The following is a 22,465-nucleotide window of genomic DNA, read 5'->3' as shown; positions in this document are numbered from 1 at the left end:
TAGGTGTTGATCAAGATGGAATCTGTTCCTCTAAGTAAATAGAGTTAAAATCCTATGTTCATTTAATTGTTCTTGATGTTTCAAGTTCTGGCCAGACAGATAGATTTATTGAAAAGAGTTTACGATGAGAAAATCTTTTAATCAAGAACTGGAATTAAAAGAGAACATAATATTCATAGCAAATGGAGTTTGACATAAACCATGACTCGGCTTGAGTTGGGATTTTGTAACAGAGAGATTCTAGTGCATGGTAACATATGATTATAGGTTCATTTAAGGTAAACCTTATTACTAATTGGGTGGCCATGGCATGCTATGCTAGGTGTTAACCATGGTCTATGAGGTTCATAAAATGATTTAGAGAAATCATTTATGGTAAGAAAGAGTTCTGATGATATTAAGAGTTGATATCATGTCTCATTGCCAATTAGTGATGAGCCTAGTAAGTCACACACATACACAAGTTATCACCTATTTAAATATGATTTAATTAATTAATTAAAGAGTTTAATTGATTAATTAAATAGGTTTGGTTTGCAATTAGATTGCAAAGTCCCTAGCATAACTTGAAACCAAATCTAGATTATTGGATGTATAATATAAGTTAAATTTATATTTAAAGTGTTTAAATATGAATTTAATTAATGAGAAATTAATTAATAGAGATTAATTAATTAATTTATATTTGATATAAATTAATTATAAGAAGAAAATAATTATTTTGGGTTAAGAACTCAATATTAATACACGAGGCATTTTGGTCATTTCACGATTGTGACACGTGGCACCATGAGATGGTGACACATGGCATAACACATAAGCTTGCCAAATATTTTTAATCATGTAAGATGATTAAAATCAAGATTAAATATAGGTTTGACACTTGGCACAATGTGATTGGGTCACTTAAACCTAGAGCTAATCAAAAGGTGACATGTGGCTAGGGTTTAATGTGTTAACCTAGCTATTTAAGTGTGGTTATGAAAAAAAAACATAACCAGCAGCCTCTCCTCTCAATTGTCACGCCACTTTGAGCCTCTCCAGCCATTCTTCTTCATCTCTCATCAATTCAAAGAGATTAGCCATCAATCTCTTGAATTAAGAACGCTAGAAATTGTTTCTAGTGTCCTGTTTACATCTCTAATCGCTTAAAAGGCAGAACTTGAATTTCTAATTAATAGAAAAGGCTTTAGAAGCTGTTCAAGGGCTGCCATAGGTGTTCTTGGTGTGGACAAGCTAGAGGGACAACATCTGGTGTCCTGAAGACGAATTTCAAAGGCGCAGACACGCTGCAGCACATCAAGAGGTTAGTGTAATCGTTCTTGATTTAATCTAGTGTTCTAAAATTAATCTGATTAATTTTAAAATCTTAAATGGCAAATACAGATCCAAAAACATATTAAAAGAGTTTTAATATGTTGTTTATCATTGAAATCAAATAGATAAAAATAAATCTTGCATGGTGCATGTGACCCTAGGTGAAAATTTTTGAATTCAATGGTATAATCTTGTGTTTTTCACGCCTGTTCCTTCAATTGGTATCAGAGCCACTATATTTGCCATTTAGATTGTTGATTATATAATTTAATTGTGTGTTTGATCATGAGATCAAGAGATTCATTGCTGGTTGGATCATGAGGTGTGGCGTCACACATGGTGAAGCCACCAATGGTGGCGGCAACAATGGTTCCATGGGTGATTCAAGGTTTGGCTTTTAATTCTGCAATTGTTGTATGATCTAAGGCTATTCTTTGACTAATTAAAGTGTTTAATTAGTTGTTTTAATCACACAATTAAATTATGATTCAAATCAGAATTTTAAAAAATATTTGAATGTGATTCAAATCTGAATTTTAAAAGTTGTTTGAATGTGATTCAAATCTGAATTTTTAAAGTTGTTTGAATCATATTTAAATCTGATTTTTTAAAATTGATTCAATAAAATTCAGATCTGATTTTTTAAAAAATATTTGAATGTGATTCAAATATGATTTTTTAAAAAATGTTTGAATGTGATTCAAATCTGAATTTTTGAAGTTGTTTGAATGTGATTCAAATCTGAATTTTTAAATTTGTTTGAATGAGATTCAAATCTGAATTTTTAAATTTATTTGAATCATATTCAAATCTCGATTTTTAAGTTGAATATGAGATATTCAATTTAATTTAAGTATGTATGTTTTATTTAATTGTTAAATAGTGATATGCATGATGGATGATCATGGACTATAAAAGACCAATGTGATTGGATTTATTTCTTTTATGTTTCTTTGGGATTGTAAATTAATTAATTTATTTTAATTTATTTTGGGCATGTATTATTAAGTTTGTAATATTTTTGGGTTGTAATTTCATTTATTTAAGTTCTTGTAAATTCGCCTTGGTATGCCAAGGATTACTATGTAATATTGGATTGCAAGAAGTTCAAGGAGGTCAAGAGCATTGGTGTGACCAGTGGGAGGAATTCAATATCAAGTGTTGATTATGTACTCCTTCAGCAACTCTTGTAAAATGAATGAATGAAATGCACCTAGGAATGCCCTGATTCAATTCTTGGTGGCTCAATTGAATCCCTTAGAAAGTCCATGATCATACCATATTTATGCTTATCCATGAATGCATGAGATGTATGGGAATGTATGCAATTATATGATATATGCATGCTAAATGGATAATGTGCAAAGTGAGACCTTAATAGTAATTAGGATGGCTATAAAATCTTCCAAACAAATGATTAAGTTGGAAATGCTATAATTAAAGTAATTATAACATAAGCCCTCCATTGGGGCAATTATTTTAAGAAATTTTAAATAGTTGCATGAGATGCAATTAATTTAAGAGATTTTCTTAAGAATAATTGTTAAGCATGAGATGTTGTAAATATGTAAATGGTTTGGTTTCCAATAGTGGATGTACTGAGGACATTAAAATTATTTGCATAATTACTGGCTCAATGGGATCAACTTAACTAATGCAAGATAAGTCAATAATGGATGTACACAGATTATGAGCATTAGCGGCTAGGTAAAGGATTGAACCTCACATGAGATGTGATGGGCAAGGAGTTGCTCACTTATAGTTTATTGTAATTCCAATAATGGATGTACCTGAGGATGATCAATAGAATTATAAGAATTCAATCACCCACTAGAAATCCATCCAACTAGGATTTCCGTTTTCTACTTTGGAAGTGTAGGATTCGCTAAGTTAGTGGGAGGACCAATTTGATTAAAAGACCATAATCATATTTGGTTAATTACATGATACATTTGCTAATTAATCTGGTTATTTCTGCAATTAATTTTCTGATAATAATGAGCACAGAACAACCACCACCATCCAATATCCTTGCAAGCATACTTGATCACAACAGGTTGACAGGACCTAATCATGCGATTGGCTAAGAAATTGAAACTTGTCTGAACCTTGAACATATAGGATATGTTCTAGATTCAAATGTTCCTGGTCCCTTACCTCCAGAGGCCACTTAAGAGGAACATGAAACTTTGGACAAGTGGAAGGAGCATGATATGAGAGCTAAGTGTTACATGTTTGCTTCCATGAGTAATGAGTTACAGAAGCAGCATGAAAACTTGCAGAGTGCAAGTGAGATCCTCCTTCACCTACAAGAGTTGTATGGTGAGCACAGTAGGAATGCTAGGTATGAGATATCTAGGCAGCTGGTCCGCATGAAGATCTCTGAGGGACAGAATGTTGGGGATCATGTCCACAAGATGATTCTGGTTGAGCGGTTGGAATATCTTGACTTCAACATGGATTTCCAACTACAACGGATTTGATCCTTTAGTCCCTTCACGAGTCTTTTGGGAATTTTGTGACAAATTTCCATATGACTAAACAGAATGCACCTTATGAATTACTCAACATAAGTTATTGCCCAAAAGAATATGCCAGGCAATAAAGGAAAAGAGGTAGCTTTGGTTGCATTTTCATCTGTTGGAAAGTCCAATAAGAAGAAGGGCAATAAGAAAAAGAAACCTCAGATTCCTGGTCCTTCCAAGAAAATAGCTAAACAGAAAAGGAAGACTAAAGCTGATGAAGGCAAAGGAAAGTGTTTCCATTGCCAACAGAAAGTGTTTCCCGCCAACAGGAAAGTGTTTCCATTGCCAATAGGAAAGTGTTTCCATTGCCGAAGAAAGTGTTTCCACTGGCCAGAGTATAGCAATCTAAAAGAATACAATGCCATGGTGAAAACCAACTCAAGTTCAAAATATATTTGGCACTTAAGGTTATGTCATGTTGCAGAAGATAGGATTGCAAAATTGGAGAAAATTGGGATTTTATCCTCATTGGCTCTGAGCCTACTCCAACTTGTGAATCTTGCCTTCAAGGCAAAATGACTAGATCACCCTTTGTTGGACAAGGTCTAAGAGTGAAAATATTTTGGAGCTAATACATAGTGATGTATGTGGTCCATTTAAAGAAATGGCTAGAGGGCTTTCATTATTTTATTACCTTTATCGATGATAAATCAAGGTTTGGGTATTTGTATTTGCTGAAATACAAACATAAATCTTTGAAAAGTTCAAAGAATTTAAATCAAGTAGAAAATCAAGCAGAAAGAGTATTAAAGCTCTTCGATCGGATCGTGGAGGTAAATATTTGAGTCTTGAATTTGATGAATACTTGAGAGAGCATGGCATTGTTTCTCGGTGACTCCTCCGAGCATACAATTTGAATGGTGTATCTGAAAGGAGAAATCGTACCCTATTGGATACGGTACGTAGTATGATGAGTTATACTGATATGCCAATCTCCTTTGGGGATTTGCATTAGAATCAGCTTTGTATATTCTGAATAGCATTCTATCAAAATCAGTATCTTCCACACCTTATGAGATATGGCATGGAAGAAAACCAAGTCTTAAGGATGTTAAGATTTGGGGTTGTCCGACTTATATCAAAAGTGAACAACGATAAATTGGAGACCGGATCGAGAAAAGGGTCGATTTGTTGGATATCCAAAAGATAGTTTTGGATATTATTTTTATTTGCCTACTTCACAAAAGGTTGTGATAAGTAGAGATGCCACATTTCTTGAACAACAGTTTGTTCAATAAGGAGGCAAAGGAAGGCAAATAGAGTTAGAATTGGAGAATTCGACCAACCAACATATCAGGATGGATATAGATCCATCTAGTCAACCAATACCCGTTGATGAAACATCTACACTGTTCCTCGTAGAACAACCGGGTATCTCACCCACTAGTGAGATATGGTTTTCTTCATGAAGAAGAACAAGAGTTGTCTACTCATGAAGAAGTAGATCATGGAGATGATCCACTTACCTATGAAGAAGCTATATCGGATATAGACTCTTCAAAATGGATTGATGCTATGAAATCGAGATTGATTCCATGTATAAGAATCAAGTTTGGGATCTTGTTGACCCACCAAGGTATTGTACCTATAGGGAACAAATGGGTTTTCAAGAAGAAAATTGGTTCGATGGAAAGGTAGAGACCTATAAGGCAAGGCTAGTAGCGAAAGGGTTTCACCAAAGGCAAGGAATAGACTATGAGGAGACTTTCTTGTTGCCATGCTTAAATCAATTAGGATTTTATTAGCAATGCATACTATGATTATGAGATTTGGCGGATGGATGTCAAAGCGACTTTTCTCAATGGATACATTGAAGAAAACATTTTCATGGAATAACCTAGGGATTTGAATCCCAAGATGGTTCCAAGGTATGCAAGCTAAAGCGATCCATTTATGGGTTGAAACAAGCTTGAGGAGTTGGAACATCCGTTTGATGAAGTCATTAAATCCTTTGGTTTTATCAAAAATGAGGATGAGCCATGTGTATATAAGAAGGTTAGTGATGCTATCACTTTCCTTGTCTTATATGTGGATGACATCGTTGATGGGTAATGATACTGGTATGTTGACGACTATAAAGGTATGGTTGTCAAATACATTCTCCATGAAAGACTTAGGGGAGGCAACCTATATTCTTGGGATTCGCATCTATAGAGATAGAGCGAAAAGAATAATTGGTTTATCCCAAAGTCTATACTTGGAAAAGGTGTTAAAGAGGTTTAACATGCTTGATTCCAAGAGAGGATTGTTACCAGTGAGACATGGTATCCACCTTTCTAAAGAGATGTCTCCAAAGACACCTGAAGAAAGAGATAAGATGGCCAGGATTCCATATGCTTCAGCTATTGGAAGTTTAATGTATGCAATGTTGTGTACTAGGCCGGATATCGCATATCTTTGTTAGTTTGACTAGCGGTATCAATCCAATCCAGTTTGGAACATGGATAGTCGAAGAATATCCTTAAGTACTTGAGAATAACTAAGGATTTATTCTTGATTTATGGAGGTGGAGACTTGCAATTGAATGGTTATCCGATTCGATTTCCAATCGGATATCGATGATAGAAAGTCTACCTGGATATGTGTTCATTTGTAATGGAGGTGCGATCGGTTGGAAGAGTTCCAAACAGAGCACGCATTGCAGATTCCACTCACGAGGTCGAGTATATTCTTTGCATCGATGCGCAAAGGAAGCCGCTTTGGATAAAGAAGTTCGTGATGAACTTACAGTAGTTCCTTCCATTGAGTCAGCAGTTCCATTACACTGTGACAACAATGGAGCAGTCATTACAGGCTAAGGAACTAAGGTCTCACCAAAATCCAAACACATAGAAAGGCACTACTACATTATCAGAGATATAGTTGGGCAAGGCGATATAGCCATGCAGAAAAATAACATTAGCTGAAAAATCTAGCTGATCCATTCACTAAGCTTTTGTCACAAGTTCAGTTAGACCGGCATCTTGAGAAGATGGGTCTAAGGTATTGTAATGAATGGCTCTAGTGCTAGTGGGAGATTGTTAGTAGTATGCCCTAGAGCATATCATTTAGTATGTATCTTGTACATATTTTTAATAATAAAAGGCATTTCCACTTTTCCGTTTACATAATATATTTATGTGTAATAGAAAAGGTCCATTGATATTTTATTAGAAATATTATTCTTAAGTTGTTAAGAATATGAGTGACAATATTTCTAGCACAAAGTATCATAAATAGGTTCACAATCGAGGATACTTCATAATAAGGACATGGCTTATCCGTAAAGATTGTATTCTTGTTTGTTCCCAAGTTATTTATATGAGATATAAATAAGATGGAATGGTGAGTCTCATGCCATATAACAAACATGATAGGCACTTATAAATGATAAGTAGGCCGAACCAGTGACACTTATGATAAGCACATGGAGTTTACTCTTGTCAATGTTTTGTCATAAATCATATCAGTGCATATAATCTTTAGACTGAGATAGCACAGTTATCTTGTATATAGGTAGTTTGAGTTTGATACTGCTTTCATACTTGTACTATGTATGGGTATATGGGCATGTGTTGGCTCCTACTAGTTATATATGGAGGTAGGTATTGATCAAGATGGAATCTGTTCCTCTAAGTAAATAGAGTTAAAATCCTATGTTCATTTAATTGTTCTTGATGTTTCAAGTTCCTGGCCAGGACAGATAGATTTATTCAGAAAAGAGTTTCTGATGAGAAAAATCTTTTAATCAAGAACTGGAATTAAAAGAGAACATAATATTCATAGCAAATGGAGTTTGACATAAACCATGACTCCAGCTTGAGTTGGGATTTTGTAACAGAGAGATTCTAGTGCATGGTAACATATGATTATAGGTTCATTTAAGGTAAACCTTATTACTAATAGGGTGGCCATGGCATGCTATGCTAGGTGTTAACCATGGTCTATGAGGTTCATAAAATGATTTAGAGAAATCATTTATGGTAAGAAAGAGTTCTGATGATATTAAGAGTTGATATCATGTCTCATTGCCAATTAGTGATGAGCCTAGTAAGTCACACACATACACAAGTTATCACCTATTTAAATATGATTTAATTAATTAATTAAAGAGTTTAATTGATTAATTAAATAGGTTTGGTTTGCAATTAGATTGCAAAGTCCCTAGCATGACTTGAAACCAAATCTAGATTATTGGATGTATAATATAAGTTAAATTTATATTTAAAGTGTTTAAATATGAATTTAATTAATGAGAAATTAATTAATAGAGATTAATTAATTAATTTATATTTGATATAAATTAATTAGAAGAAGAAAATAATTATTTTGGGTTAAGAACTCAAAATTAAGACACAGGGGCATTTTGGTCATTTCACAGTGTGACACGTGGCACCATGAGATGGTGACACATGGCTTAACACATAAGCTTGCCAAATATTTTTTAATCATGTAAGATGATTAAAATCAAGATTAAATATAGGTTTGACACTTGGCACAATGTGATTGGGTCACTTAAACCTAGAGCTAATCAAAGGTGACATGTGGCTAGGGTTTAATGTGTTAACCTAGCTATTTAAGTGTGGTTATGAAAAAAACATAACCAGCAGCCTCTCCTCTCAATTGTCACGCCACTTTGAGCCTCTCAGCCATTCTTCTTCATCTCTCATCAATTCAAAGAGATTAGCCATCAATCTCTTGAATTAAGAACGCTAGAAATTGTTTCTAGTGTCTGTTTACATCTCTAATCGCTTAAAAGCGAACTTGAATTTCTAATTAATAGAAAAGGCTTTAGAAGCTGTTCAAGGGCTGCCATAGGTGTTCTTGGTGTGGACAAGCTAGAGGGACAACATCCGTGTCCTCAAGACGAATTTCAAAGGCGCAGACACGCTGCGACATCAAGAGGTTAGTGGAATCGTTCTTGATTTAATCTTGGGTTCTATAATTAATCTGATTAATTTTAAAATCTTAAATGGCAAATACAGATCCAAAAACATATTAAAAGAGTTTTAATATGTTGTTTATCATTGAAATCAAATAGATAAAAATAAATCTTGCATGGTGCATGTGACCCTAGGTGAAAATTTTTGAATTCAATGGTATAATCTTGTGTTTTTCACGCTTCCGTTCCTTCATGGATGAGGGAGCTGAGCTTCCATTTATTTTTATGCCGATATGAGTATGTGGAGGGTGAGCTGAGCTCCCCAATTGATGATATATTTTGTTTACAGGTCGGGTGAGTCAAAAACTCCCCGTTGAAAGGTCCACTTTATGGCCGGATTCTGTCCGGTTGGTTTCTTGAAATTGGGCCCAAATGGGCCTTAGAGTTGGGTTAATGAACAGTTAGGCTTACTACGGGTCTCGGAGGCTTTAGGCTGGCCCAGGTCCTAGTGCCTGTCCGGCCCATAGGTTGGGTCGTGACAAATGTGGTATCAGAGCTTAGGCTCCAGATTCATAGGGAAAAATTATCTAAGTGTTGGGAAGAGTCTACTAGGAGTCACATGCGGAGTATAGGATTTTGTTTCGTCTTTTCCTGTAATTCTTTGTTTCTAGATTCTACGTTATACCTCGGGAAATATAAGATTACCTCAGTTAGTGTCTTGATTTTCGTGGAGTACATAGAAATGTGAAATAGAGTTAGTAGACATGTGAGGTCTATCATGAGGATACGTACTCCAAGAAATGTTATATTTTTGTCAGTATGGGTTTAAATGGTGTGCCCATTTCGTGTAAGGCACGAGTACATAAAAGTGAGTCTTAAAAGTACAGTTGCCCTGGATAAGGATGAGGATACCACTCGGCGGTCATCGAGATGACCAGTCATAATAAGTTTGTGATAATAGAAGATTCGGAGAGATAAGAAATTAGGAGACCTAGTCGGTCAGGAACGTATCGTAGTAACTATACAATGTTCTCGATGTCTGCTCTGTAAGCTGCAGATTACAGTACCGACATGAGATTATTGTGTAGAGCTGCGTACTTCCCTGTAGTGCTTATGATGAGGATGTTTGCGGTCTGTTTGGTACGATTATGCGAGCGAGTTCTATATTTGCAGAGGAGCTGGGAACTCCTGGTTAAGAGTCTAGAGTTAGAATATTGAAAGGTCACAGTTGGGTGATAACTAGAGTCAGTGACTCAGTTACCCCAGCATGAGCTAGAGTTACAGTAAAAGTTGCCATCAGACCAGAGGTTTCGGACTAGTTGCAAAGTAAAGGTGACACCTATAGAGTGAGACCGTCTAGTCTTCGGTATGGAATTTTGGATGGTTTTTGCAGAACGATAGACGTTTTGCTTAGAACTTAGTGAGAATAGTATACCTTGTGTGTATCAGTATGGAATAAAGTATAACCCTACTACCTAGAGAAGGTCGAAACTATGAATTGATGATTTACAGAGCTATGATATGATAAAGGAGACATTAATTTGACATGGTTTTGGGCAAGGTGGTAAATGTAGTACCTTTGTTGCAGCAAGTTAGGGTATAGTCCTATCTTTTCAGAAGGGATCGAAAGTTATTACTAATAATGGTGACCAACAAAATAGTGCCCCAGATAGGACTGTAGAGTGTGGTAGAGAATAGTTGGCTCGGGTATCCTGCAGAGGATACAAGTTTCATTATAGGAATCATATATAATCAGATCACAATGGATGTAAATCCTTTGAATTGGATGACAGGTTTGGGTGCCCGGAATCTTAAGTTTTGGCTAGTTGAGTAAACATGGAAAATAATAATAATAATAATAATAATAATAATAATAATAATAATAATAATAATAAAATTACTGCAAAATTAGTTCTCGAGGTAGTAAGGGTATTATGTAAGCTAAAGGATAAGAATAGAGATCATACAATAAAAGTATGACTGTAATTTGCTGAGTTCCTTTCTAATTTCAAATTATTCAAAACAATAGTATAATCTAATTATAATAGTGTTAAGAGTAATAAATTAGCGAAGATAAATCACAGAAGGCCAATGGATAAAGAAAGTGCAGAATGAAAGTTTGGACAATTGATTGCAGATGCAATATAATCTAAATGCTAGTGGAAGTACTAGCTAGAGTGGTCAAAGGACCAAATCTGAGTAGCACAGACATATGATAACGCGATAGAGACTCTGAAAGATATAGTTAGCAAGTACAGCTATTATGTTAGGAAAAAGAATGGAACCAGAGATAGAATAGTCAAGTTCTATTTTGGGTAAGACAAAGGAAATAAATGAAAGGACAACCTAAAGAGCGCATAATAAAAGGAACAAAGTTAAGATATAGGATAGGCTAAGTGTTATTCTTGGCAAGGAGAATGACAAGGATGGAAAACCCAAAATGGGACCACATTAGTGAGAAAAGTGATGGAGGTATGGAATACAATAATAATGAGTAAATGTTAGAAGGTGTGCGATGGTATTGCGGACTACCTAAATAGGTAGAGAAAGAGAAGTTAGTTAGCGATAAGTTGAATAAAAGTCGGTCTAAGGGATCAAATAGGTATGATGAGAGGAAAAGAATGATAGATAATGACACATAGGTTTTAGGTTAGACTTTTGAGATAGTGAGAAGGTAGTTAGAGGTTAGTTATGAATGTCAGCAAACATTTTTAGTGTGATCACTGAATCACTTTGCCGCAATAATATGAGCAACAATGAGGGTAGAATAAAAAGTGACAAGTATGGATGGTAATAAATAACTAGAAAATTTAAAGATCAAATTAATGACCATAGATAAGGGTGGAATTAGTGTTTGAAGAATCTATTAGAGAGAAATCTTTCAGATTCAACGAGGTTAAGGGCACAATATAAACGATGATAGATATGAATCATAGGTCGAGTATAAGTAAAGTTAATAAATTATAAAATATTATGTCAGGAAGGACGATGGTATAGTAAAGGGTTCATGCAGATGATACCTTATAGGTAGAGCACAATTGTGCTAGGAGATGATGAAATTTGAAGAGAAAAACTAAGAAACATAGGTTAAACATTATTATATGGACAATCGGGCGTAGTTGAATATAGAGGATATTTTTCTTTCTTTTCAAGTTTAGCTCGTGTTTTTTATTCCAGAGCGTTATATAAGGAGCAGAGCGAGGCAAGGAGACCTAGTTATTTGAGATTTTGATAGGCACCAATTCATATACAATTTCTGATATGAGAATGAGTAAGTACATACCTAGTGTTAAGTATGAAAGGACGATCAGAGTAATGACAGGAGTTAAATTGAGTTAGCTACTAAGGCTTGCAACTGTTTTAAACTATGAGCTAGAGGAAATACTAATTGTGGATGAGTTTCAATAGATGAAATTATTGCTAATGGGTAATTTGAGGTTGAAGTTTGGAAAGTTGTGGGCAGTATATGTGATTATATTAAAGAGAATAAACACGTGAAGTATCTTATTTAGAATTAAGGCATGATACACATTTCCCACAACCGTGTTAGTTCAGGTGGAATTTATAGTTTCTGGAGCTCCTATCCATCCAGGATGAGCAATTTTCTACTAAGGCTGGTAGGGAATGATAATGTTCTGATAGTTAAGTTGGAAAAGGGGTTACAAAAATGAATTTTCTATGGTTAATTATAAGTGTTACAAAAGGTGAAGAATGTGCTGGCAGGAGTAAGCCGTAAGGTTAGAATTTTCGAAGTAATGGAACTAGTAATCAAGATAAGACTAAGAAATAAAAAGAAAGTTAAAGTTGATGATGGGATAGACATCTTTGAAGGAAAAGGTGTAAGGATGAGATAGGACTAAAATTAAGGAATAAGTACAGCAGGTTGAAAAGATACCAACAATACCAAAAATAGGAAAAGGGAAGTGGATAAGATCCAAAGGACAGGAAGAGAGCTCGATAAAGTCAGTTATAATGATGAGGATAAGGAGTGTCTAACCACTGCCCCTGTGTTAACACTACCTATGAGCGGTGAAGGATACACCGTGTACTGTGACGCCTTGAGTTGGCCTAGGGTGTGTTTTGATGCGGAATGGAAAAGTAGTGGCTTATGCTTCAAGGCACGAAGAGGCATGAGCGAACTATCCCACCCATGATTTGGAAATAGCATGTAGTCTTTGCACTAAAAATGGAGACACTACTGTATGGTGAAGTGTGCGGGATATACACCGACTATAAGAGTTTGAAGTACATCTTCCAACATAGGGATTTAAACTTGAGACAGAGGAGATGGATAGAGCTTACGAAGACTATGATTGCACCATCGGTACAACCACAGGAAGGCCAATGTAGTAGCAGATGCTTTAGCGAGAAAATCTTCTGGCAGTTTGGCGCACATTTCAGCAGAGAAGAGACCGTTGATTCAGAAAGTACATGAGTTGATGGATCAAGGTTTAATCCTAGATCTTTCAGATGAGGGGGTCTGGTTGGCTCATTTTTCAGTGAGGCCAGACTTGCGAGATAGAGTTAGAGTTTCCCAACACAGAGACCAACAATTAATGAAGATCATAGAAAGAGTACAGCAGGGTGAATGTGGTGAGTTTGGATTTGCCAATGATGGCGCCCTAGTGCAAGGTTCTAGGATATGTGTGCCCAATGTGGACAACCTCAGGAATGAAATCATGCGAGAGGCACACTATACACTGTACAGTGTCCACCCAGGTTCCACCAAGATGTACCATGATGTGAAAGATAGCTATTGGTGGAATGGCATAAAGAGAGACATAACAGACTTTGTGTCCAAGTGCTTGACTTGTCAGAAGGTGAAGTTTGAACACCAGAGACCGTCAGGGAAGCTGCAAGAGCTCCCTATCCCAGAATGGAAGTGGAAAATGATCACTATGGATTTTGTGACTGGGTTGCCTCGTACCACGCGAGGATATGATTCGATATGGGTAATTGTAGACCGCTTGACCAAATCAGCTCACTTCTTACCTGTAAAGACTACATACTCTGTGGCACAGTATGCCCGGCTCTACATTCGAGAAATAGTCAGATTGCATGGAGTTCCGGCTTCCATAATATCTGACAGAGGGCCCCAGTTCACTTCTCGGTTTTGGAGAAAGTTGCAGGAGGCACTTGGCACAGTTGAACTTCTTTCCACCCTCGCAGACGGATGCGAAAGGACAATCCAAACACTGGAAGACATGCTTCGCATGAGTGTCTTGGATTTTGGAGGTCAATGGGATGAGCAGCTAGCTTTGGTGGAGTTTGCCTACAACAACAGTTATCACTCCAGCATAGGGATGGCACCCTATGAGGCACTATATGGAAGAAAGTGTAGGTCTCCTCTGTGTTGGACAGAAATGGGGGAAGCAAGGGTGCATGATGTAGACCTAGTGCAGTACACTTCAGAGGTAGTTCCTTTAATCAGGGAACGACTGAGGACAGCTTTCGATGAAGCGAGAAGAGTTATGCGGACCCAGACGGAGGGATGTGGAGTTTGCGATGGCGACTATGTATTCTGAAGGTATCTCCAATGAAGGGAGTCATGAGATTCGGAAAGAAGGGCAAGTTGGCACCTCGGTATATCGGACCTTTTGAGGTTACTGATAGAGTTAGAGCAGTTGCCTACCGGTTGGAGCTACCACCCAACCTTTCTCACGTTCATCCCGTGTTTCACATCTCCATGCTCAGGAAATACATTCCAGATCCTTCTCATGTATTACAACCAGATGTAATAGAGCTAAAAGAGAACTTGACATTTGATGAGCAACCTGTAGCCATAGTGGACTACCAAGTGAGACAGCTAAGATCAAAACAGATCCCTATGGTTAAGGTTTTGTGGAGGAGCCATCGGTGGAAGAGTGCACACAGGAGTCGAGCGGGACATGCGTAGCAAGTACCCTTATCTGCTCAATGTGTAATCATGTACTTTATTACGCCTTGTGTAAAATTCGAGGACGAATTTTTACGTAAGGGGAAGAATGTAACACCCGATTTTTATATATTATTATTGGGCTTCGTGTAGGTATCCTCAATTCGCGGAAATTCGACAGTTGTCCGGATCTGTGAATTTCCGGCCAGACAGACCAGTTACCGGAAAAGTCTCCGAATTGGACCGAGGTTTTGGCTAGCCCCCCATTGTCAGATGTCTCGAGCGCGTTCCCGAAGTTGGAATCGGCAAAGGTAAACCCGAACCTTGCTTTTTCATAATTTTCTAGTGCTTAAATAGGATTAAAAATCCATAAAATATTCGTGGTAGCTTAGAAAATTATGATTCTTCTTGCAATAGCTTAGTAATATTGCTAAGGACCGCGAGGCAAAGTTTTGGAATTTTTAGAGCTGATTTGGGCAGTTTTTGCAAAAATGATCAATAATAAGGACTAAATTGAAATTTTGCGTATTGTGATGGATGACTGATTTGATGGGCCCACGAGGGGCTGTGTGATGTGATTGAGTTGTGGATATATGGATTGTGGATATAGAAGTGTGTTTTGAGCCCTTTTGCAGGTTGGGTAGGTCCTAGGTATAGGGAAGATTCTGCCGGATTTTCGGCACGACTTAGGACGTATTGGTCTTTTTCTTTGTTTGTATTGAGTCAGATTTATTAAATGATTGTAATAAAATTGTCAGGTGAGCCGATGACCTTCTTCCTCCGCCGCCTCAGTGACCATCGTCAAGTCTGTGAGTAGAATATTAATTTTAATTGTAATTTCGATATTATTATATGTTCAAGCATGCCCATGCATCACTTATATGCATATATTTATATAGTTAAACTCTAGGCACGATTTATGTTGCATTCATAACTGTTGATGTGCCATGGATGTTGTTGTGGTAATTTGGAGCAGTGTGCGTGCGTTGGCGTGCGTGTGATGTGGTGTGGACTATGGATAGGACGGGGTAGTCACGGCTTGAGTAATTCGCTGGGACCCGATCCTTCGAGGGGTAGTCACGGCTTGAGTAATTCGCTGGGACCCTCGATTTGGTTATTAAGTGGAAGTCCGAGCTTGAGTAATTCGGCACTGTTGGATTTGAGAGAGCGTATAGGGATCAGCTCCCATATGTTATGATTGATACTACAGGGTGTGTGAGTGCTCCAAATTACCTTTCTGATGCTATGATGTGAATTTATTGCTGATGTTGCACTTCATTCCACAGGTTGCATTAGTTTTAGATAGTTATAGAGATTATGGTTAAAATTGATATTTTACTCTCTGAGTCGAACGCTCACTCCTGTTCAATATTTTTTCTCAGGCTACAGGAGGATTTTATTGTGGTTAACCTGCTTTTCTCCTTCGCAGGTTGTTTATCAATAGTTTTGTAATTTTATTTACTCCTAGAATTTCCGCATGTGTTAGAAATATTTAAATGATTCGAATATAAATTGTCATGTGGACCTGTAAAATTATATGCATGTTTGATGGATTGGATGAGGGAGCTGAGCTCCCATTTATTTTTATGCCGATATGAGTATGTGGAGGGTGAGCTGAGCTCCCCAATTGATGATATATTTTGTTTACAGGTCGGGTGAGTCAAAAACTCCCCGTTGAAAGGTCCACTTTATGGCCGGATTCTGTCCGGTTGGTTTCTTGAAATTGGGCCCAAATGGGCCTTAGAGTTGGGTTAATGAATAGTTAGGCTTACTACGGGTCTCGGGGGCTTTAGGCTGGCCCAGGTCCTAGTGCCGGTCCGGCCCATAGGTTGGGTCGTGACATCGTGTACCCGTAAAAACTTGACTCATTACCATCCCTTGATTCTGCAACTCAACTTAATAAAAAGGCCTAAAAAATTGCCATGTATACATATCAAATGGTTTTGTCACTTAACTTAATAAAAAGGCCTAAAAAATTGCCACGTACACATATTAAATGGTTTTGCCACTTAACTTAATATAAAGGCCAAAAAAGGGTTAATTATTTAAATAATGTATTTTTAAAAACTTCTTATCAAAATAATGTGAATCTAGAACTATTTACAAGTGTAATGTGTGTTTATAAAAACGCTAACTGAAAAAGCAATTTCAATGGTTAACTAATAATCACAAAATCGTCAATTCAAGAAGTAATTTCACCGACAAACTTAGTCAATTTCAAGGGCAAAATCAGTAAATTCAGTGTGTCAGTGTCAGCGTCAGCGTGTCAGTGTGTCAGCATTAGGTATATACAAAATCATTAGTCAAATTGATGTTTTCATATTGTGTCAAACAACTTATGAAAACACCATTTCAATTAGTGTTTTCTTAAGTATGCGTTAGAATTTATTAGAACTTTGGAATGCGTATATGCAGAGATTACTTCTTGCAAATTTAAATTTAATAAACATAGCACATAAATTCTAATTAAATTTTGTATTTATAATTTTTATGTCCCAACAATTAAAATGAAATATTAAACTTAATAAATTAATTTCTATATTTTTTAAAAAAATTTGCATGTATAACACTAAAATTTTCAAGTCTTTATTTTAATAAAATTATATATATATATATTTTAAAAAATTTATTAAAACTTTACATGCAAAAATATATATTAATAAAAATATTAATTTCGTACCTTCCTAATTTTATTTTGCAAAATTTTTTAAAAATTGACATTTTTATCACTAAAATTACAAAAAGTTATCATATATATTATAAAAATTTATACACTACATTAACATATTAGCAAAACAAATTTTTTTTTCCAATTATCACAAACTTAATAGCATAAAAAGTAAAATCACAATATTTCACATCATATAAACATATAAATTTAAATTTTAACTAATTACAATTGTTTAAATACATAATACTAAATTTATCACAGAATTTGACATGTATATTAACAAAATTAACATAATTAAAATATTAAATAGATATATCGTATCAATTATCCCAATAACATTATACATTAAAGCTGAAAATGTATCCTAATTGGTATTTTTGCTTGCTAATGTGAAAATCCATGTAACACCCCTATTTGTATAATCTGGTACTGTTCCGGTGACCGAAGTCGGTCCGGACAATTAAGGAGATTAGAACCACACTTAAGACAACTAGAGAAGTCATAAATACAAATAATTAGTAATTATCAATTAGTTAAGTATAAATAAGAAAAACAGAACATAAGAAGTTAAACGAGCTGAGAGTCACAGCGATGGGTGACCTTCTCGGGAAGGGTTGCGAAGTCAATTTAAACTCAACTTTCGAACTGTAAAATGTGACGCTGCGGTCCTTAGGACCATTACAAACACAGTGAAAAAGAGAAAATCAAGAAAAAGAACTGTTAAGCCAGTCAAATAATTAGGTCAGGGAGCCGGAAGAAATATTGAATTATTTGCAAACCGGGTAGAACCAGCGAGGGGCAATTTGGTCAATTGACCCCGAGAACTGACTCCTGACCTAATTGTCAAATAAAATCAAAGAAAAGAAATTTTTGGAGTCGGGAATTAAATTAAAGACTAATAGAAAAATAAATAAATAAATAAAAGAAAATAAAAAAGTGAAGGGAGATGACATCATGCATGATGCCATAAAGATTATAATTAATAAATAAAATTAAATTAATTTATGGTTTTCCTAAAACATAAAAAAAGGAAAAGAAAAGAAAAGAAAAAAAACATAAAAGTCTTCTTCCTCATCCATGTTGCCGCCCTCACTCTCCCTCACTTCTCCATGGATGTCCTCCATTGAAGCTTGCACTCAAGCTTGAATTCCCTCACTTAACCTTAATATTTTCCATAAACACCTCATCAACGCTTGTTATCTTAACCTAAGAAGAAGATTGAAAGAGGAAAGAAAGGACAAAAGATAGAGAATTGAAGGATTTGAAGTTCTAAGAAAGCTTAGTAAGCAAACTTAACAATTTTAGTTTGATTTTTACATTTTTAAGTTATTAAACTTGTAAATAAACTTTAAATAAAAAGAAAATTTTTGTTGAGGGACCATGAGTGAATTTCGGCCAGCATGTGTGTGGAGGTATTATTGCATGGTTTGATTGAATTAGAAGGGGATATGAACATCTAGGAGTTAAGTGATTATAGTTAAAGGCATTGAATTAGCTAAATGCAAAGAATTTGTGAACTGGGGTTTTGGACACTGAGGGTTTAGAGACAAAAATGTGAGAAATTGGTAAATGATGTCTTTGACCTAGTTTAAGATGAGAAATGGTCATTTGTGACCAAATGAAGTGTGTTAGAAGTGTTCGAACCAAAAGCAAATTCGAATTCAATGTGGTCATGCTGCTGGCAGCAGGACCAAGTTTCCTTTGAGGGACCAAAAATGAAAATTTACAAGTCCAATTGGTATGAGACCAATTGAGAATGAAAATAGATACTAAATGACACAATTTTCATTCAGGAACTATGCCCAAAAAGTGACCAAAATCTAGTGAATAAATTGACCCAATCTGGAAAATCTCAGTCTGCCCTGTACAAACTGACCAAATGAACAGTATTTGTTCATTTGGCCATAACTTGAGCTAGGCAGGTCTAAATGACCTGAAATTTTACCAGTGGACAGATGAGATATAGACCTAAAACTTTTATGAAGAACACAAATACAAATTATGTCATTAACCAAGTCATTTGGCCACCCAAAATTGGTGACCTAAAACTGCCAGAACCAAAATTTGCCCAGAATTCTGGGTTAAGTCCAATCCGGCAGCCATGGTTCAAATGGCTATAACTTGAGCTACAAAACTCCAAATGGAGTTATTCAAAAAGGAGAATTTAGTTAAGACAATAGGGAACATTTTCTATGAAGGAAGTTTTGCCAAATTCTAACAGAAAAATAACCAATGGAACAGTGCAACTTAAGACACCAAAACTAAAAATTTGCAAATTTGCTTAAAAGACTTAGAATTTGAGTAAACAACCAAAACCAACAAATTTAGTGACCAAAATGTGGTATGTGGGTGAAGTTGGAATTCCCATACCTATTAAGCCTTAGAAAGTCAACAAATTGACTTGAATAGTATAGTGAATAGTAACCCCGAAACACAAAATTTAAAGAATGTCAAGTTTAGCACATTAGAGCTAGATAAAAGTGAAATTTAATTTTTTTTTGGATTTATGTTAAGTTATGATACTGAAACACTGTGAAACTGTGTGTTTCAGTGGAAAAGAATACTTGGAAGGAACCCGAAGAACCGAGTCAAGGCCAAGAGGCGACTCGCTTAAGGTTTGTGCATAACATCACCATGCTTTAAAATTCATTGATAAAGTGAATGAAATATGTATTTTACTTGTGCTTTGAATTGTTAAAAGTTTATTTGTGTATATTTAAATTGGCAATGTTTAGTAAATTGTTAAGATAAGTTTTGAAACCACAGTGTCATGACCATATATTTGAACACCTCATTAGCATGACTAGTGGGGATAATCAGTTTCGAATTTTGATTTCTTATCTGGCTGAAGTGTTGAGGTGTGTGCCAGTAGAAGAAGAAATTGAATGGATATCCATATATTTGAGCTAGCTAGCCTTGTGATGTGACTTCTCCTTAGCCTCTGACTATTGAGATTATATTTATTTCGAATGGCATGATATAACTGTGGGTTTTATGAAATGTGTTTTGATACTTTGAAATAAACTTGTTTGAATTAAAATCTCATAATTTATGTTTTGTATTTAATTTTCATGTTTAGTCCAATTTTTGAATAAATGTGATTTAAATTCTGCATAAAGATTATTTTAGTATATTGTGCACCACTGAGTCATAGTACTCAGTGATAGCTATTATTGCTGTCGCAGATTTAGAGACTAGAGGAGTAGCAGAGTGAGCTGCTGAGGATTGTGAAGCTACTTACCCTGAAGTTATATCGGGTATAATTTATACCCCAATTGTAAATATTTATTTTGATGTTTGTGATGCACATAAATGTATGGATATGTAAAATGGGTCTTGAGCAGCTTGTACAAAGTTTGTAATAAAATTTAGTTTGAATTTCTTTTAATGTAAATTTTTGCAATGATGTATATAAATTACTTTGTCATTAATGAAATATGAATGGTAGCATTTTATTTTGAATTAAATGAAATTCTTTAATAGTATTTGATGATTGTTGGGTATTGGAAATGGTGGATTTGAATTTTGGAAGTTGATATATGTGTTGGAATTGATTGAGATGATTGTGAATTTGGAGAAGTTGTTGAGAAAAATTATTGAAAGTATTTTTTTTCAGGTATTTGAAGAACTGTTTTCTCAAAATACAGACGGCACTCTACTGAAATTTTTATAAAATTTGCGAAAAAATAAAATGGGCCAAAAATTTCAAATAGCTTTCAATTTTAAATAAATGATTTTAATACCTATTAGAAAATGCTCACCACTTATAAAAGTAAGAAAATTATTTTAAAATCCCTTGTAGGGTACTTAATGAGTTATCGGTAGGTGAAGTTCGGTAGTTCATTAGGTATTCTACGAGATCATGTTATGCCTTACAGAGGGGTCAGGTGTGACATGTTTTAGTGGTATCAGAGCAAATTTTTGAAGTATGTTTTAACTTGAGAATTTGTGTCTTTCCTTGTTAAGTACAACTGCTCAATGTCCATATTTGTTACATACAGTGCATTACATCATAAATATGAACTAACGGAGGGAAATCTGCATGTGTTACTTGTTCAGGAGATACCCTAATTTCAGACTGAAATGGAAGAAGGATCGCTCAGTCGAGCAATCTGTTGAAGTTGAGGCACAAGGAAAAGCCCCAACTTTATAGAATATCAGTGGGTCAGTAGCACCAGCCCCACAAATGCCGCAGTTTCCTGGACAGTTTGCACAGCAGATGGCTGCGATGTTTCAACAAATGGCTGGGGGTATGCTTGCTCAAGCTCCACCCCAGACACCTGTGGCACAACCACTGCCTTCAGCCAGACAGTATGATAAGTTGTTGAAGTATAGAGCTACTGAATTTAAGGGTACAGTGGACCCTTTAGAGGCAAAGCAATGGCTTGAAAGGATGGATAGAGTATTTAAGAAACTGCACTGCCCAGATGAACTAAAGTTTGAATATTTTGTGTCGCTAGTGCGAGGGGATGTGTATAATTGGTGGAAGACCATCCCCCACAGCTTAGCTGAACCACCAGTACTGACCTGGGAAACTTCATCAAAGAATTCAGACAAAAATACATCCTAGATGCATATGTTGATCAGAAATTGCAAGAATTTTTAAGTTTGAAACAAGGGAACCGATCAGTGGCAGAGTATGAGAGGGAGTTCTCCCGCTTAAGTCATTATGCTGGGAGTCTCCTTTCTACCAGCAAGGCAAGATGCAAGAGATTTGAGACTGGTTTGAAGCCCAGTTTGAGAATGCAAGTAGTGGGATTCAGACACAGTAATTTTTCAGAACTCATGTCTCAAGCACTCGAGTTAGAAAGGATTGAATCAGAAGCGACCCTAACAAAAGAAAAATCAGAAAAAGTTGAAAAATTAGAGAAAGATAAGGGGGAAAAATCAGTTGAACAAAGTTCTGGTGGTACTTCTGGGAAGAGAAAGAAATTTGGTGGACCTAGCAGAGGTCGAGGTGGAAGATTTGGAAGGGGCAGATTCTCTGGACAGAGACCCCCTAGGTTTGGTCAGCAGTTGAGCAGGGGTTCATATCCTGCCCACCCCTGTTAGACTTGTGGCAAGATTCATGGGAGGAAATACTATTGGGCCACTGGAGCCTGTTTTAACTGTGGAGGCAAGGGCCATCTTGCTAAAGATTGCACTAGTGCTCCTAGATACAGTCCAGCTCCTATGACGGCAGAAGGATTTATTCACAGTCCTGCTTCCAGAAGTTC

The sequence above is a fragment of the Hevea brasiliensis genome, chromosome 6 (assembly GCF_030052815.1).
Source record: "Hevea brasiliensis isolate MT/VB/25A 57/8 chromosome 6, ASM3005281v1, whole genome shotgun sequence".
In the NCBI taxonomy this organism is placed as follows: domain Eukaryota; kingdom Viridiplantae; phylum Streptophyta; class Magnoliopsida; order Malpighiales; family Euphorbiaceae; genus Hevea; species Hevea brasiliensis.
Note: the sequence above shows the minus strand (reverse complement) of the source record.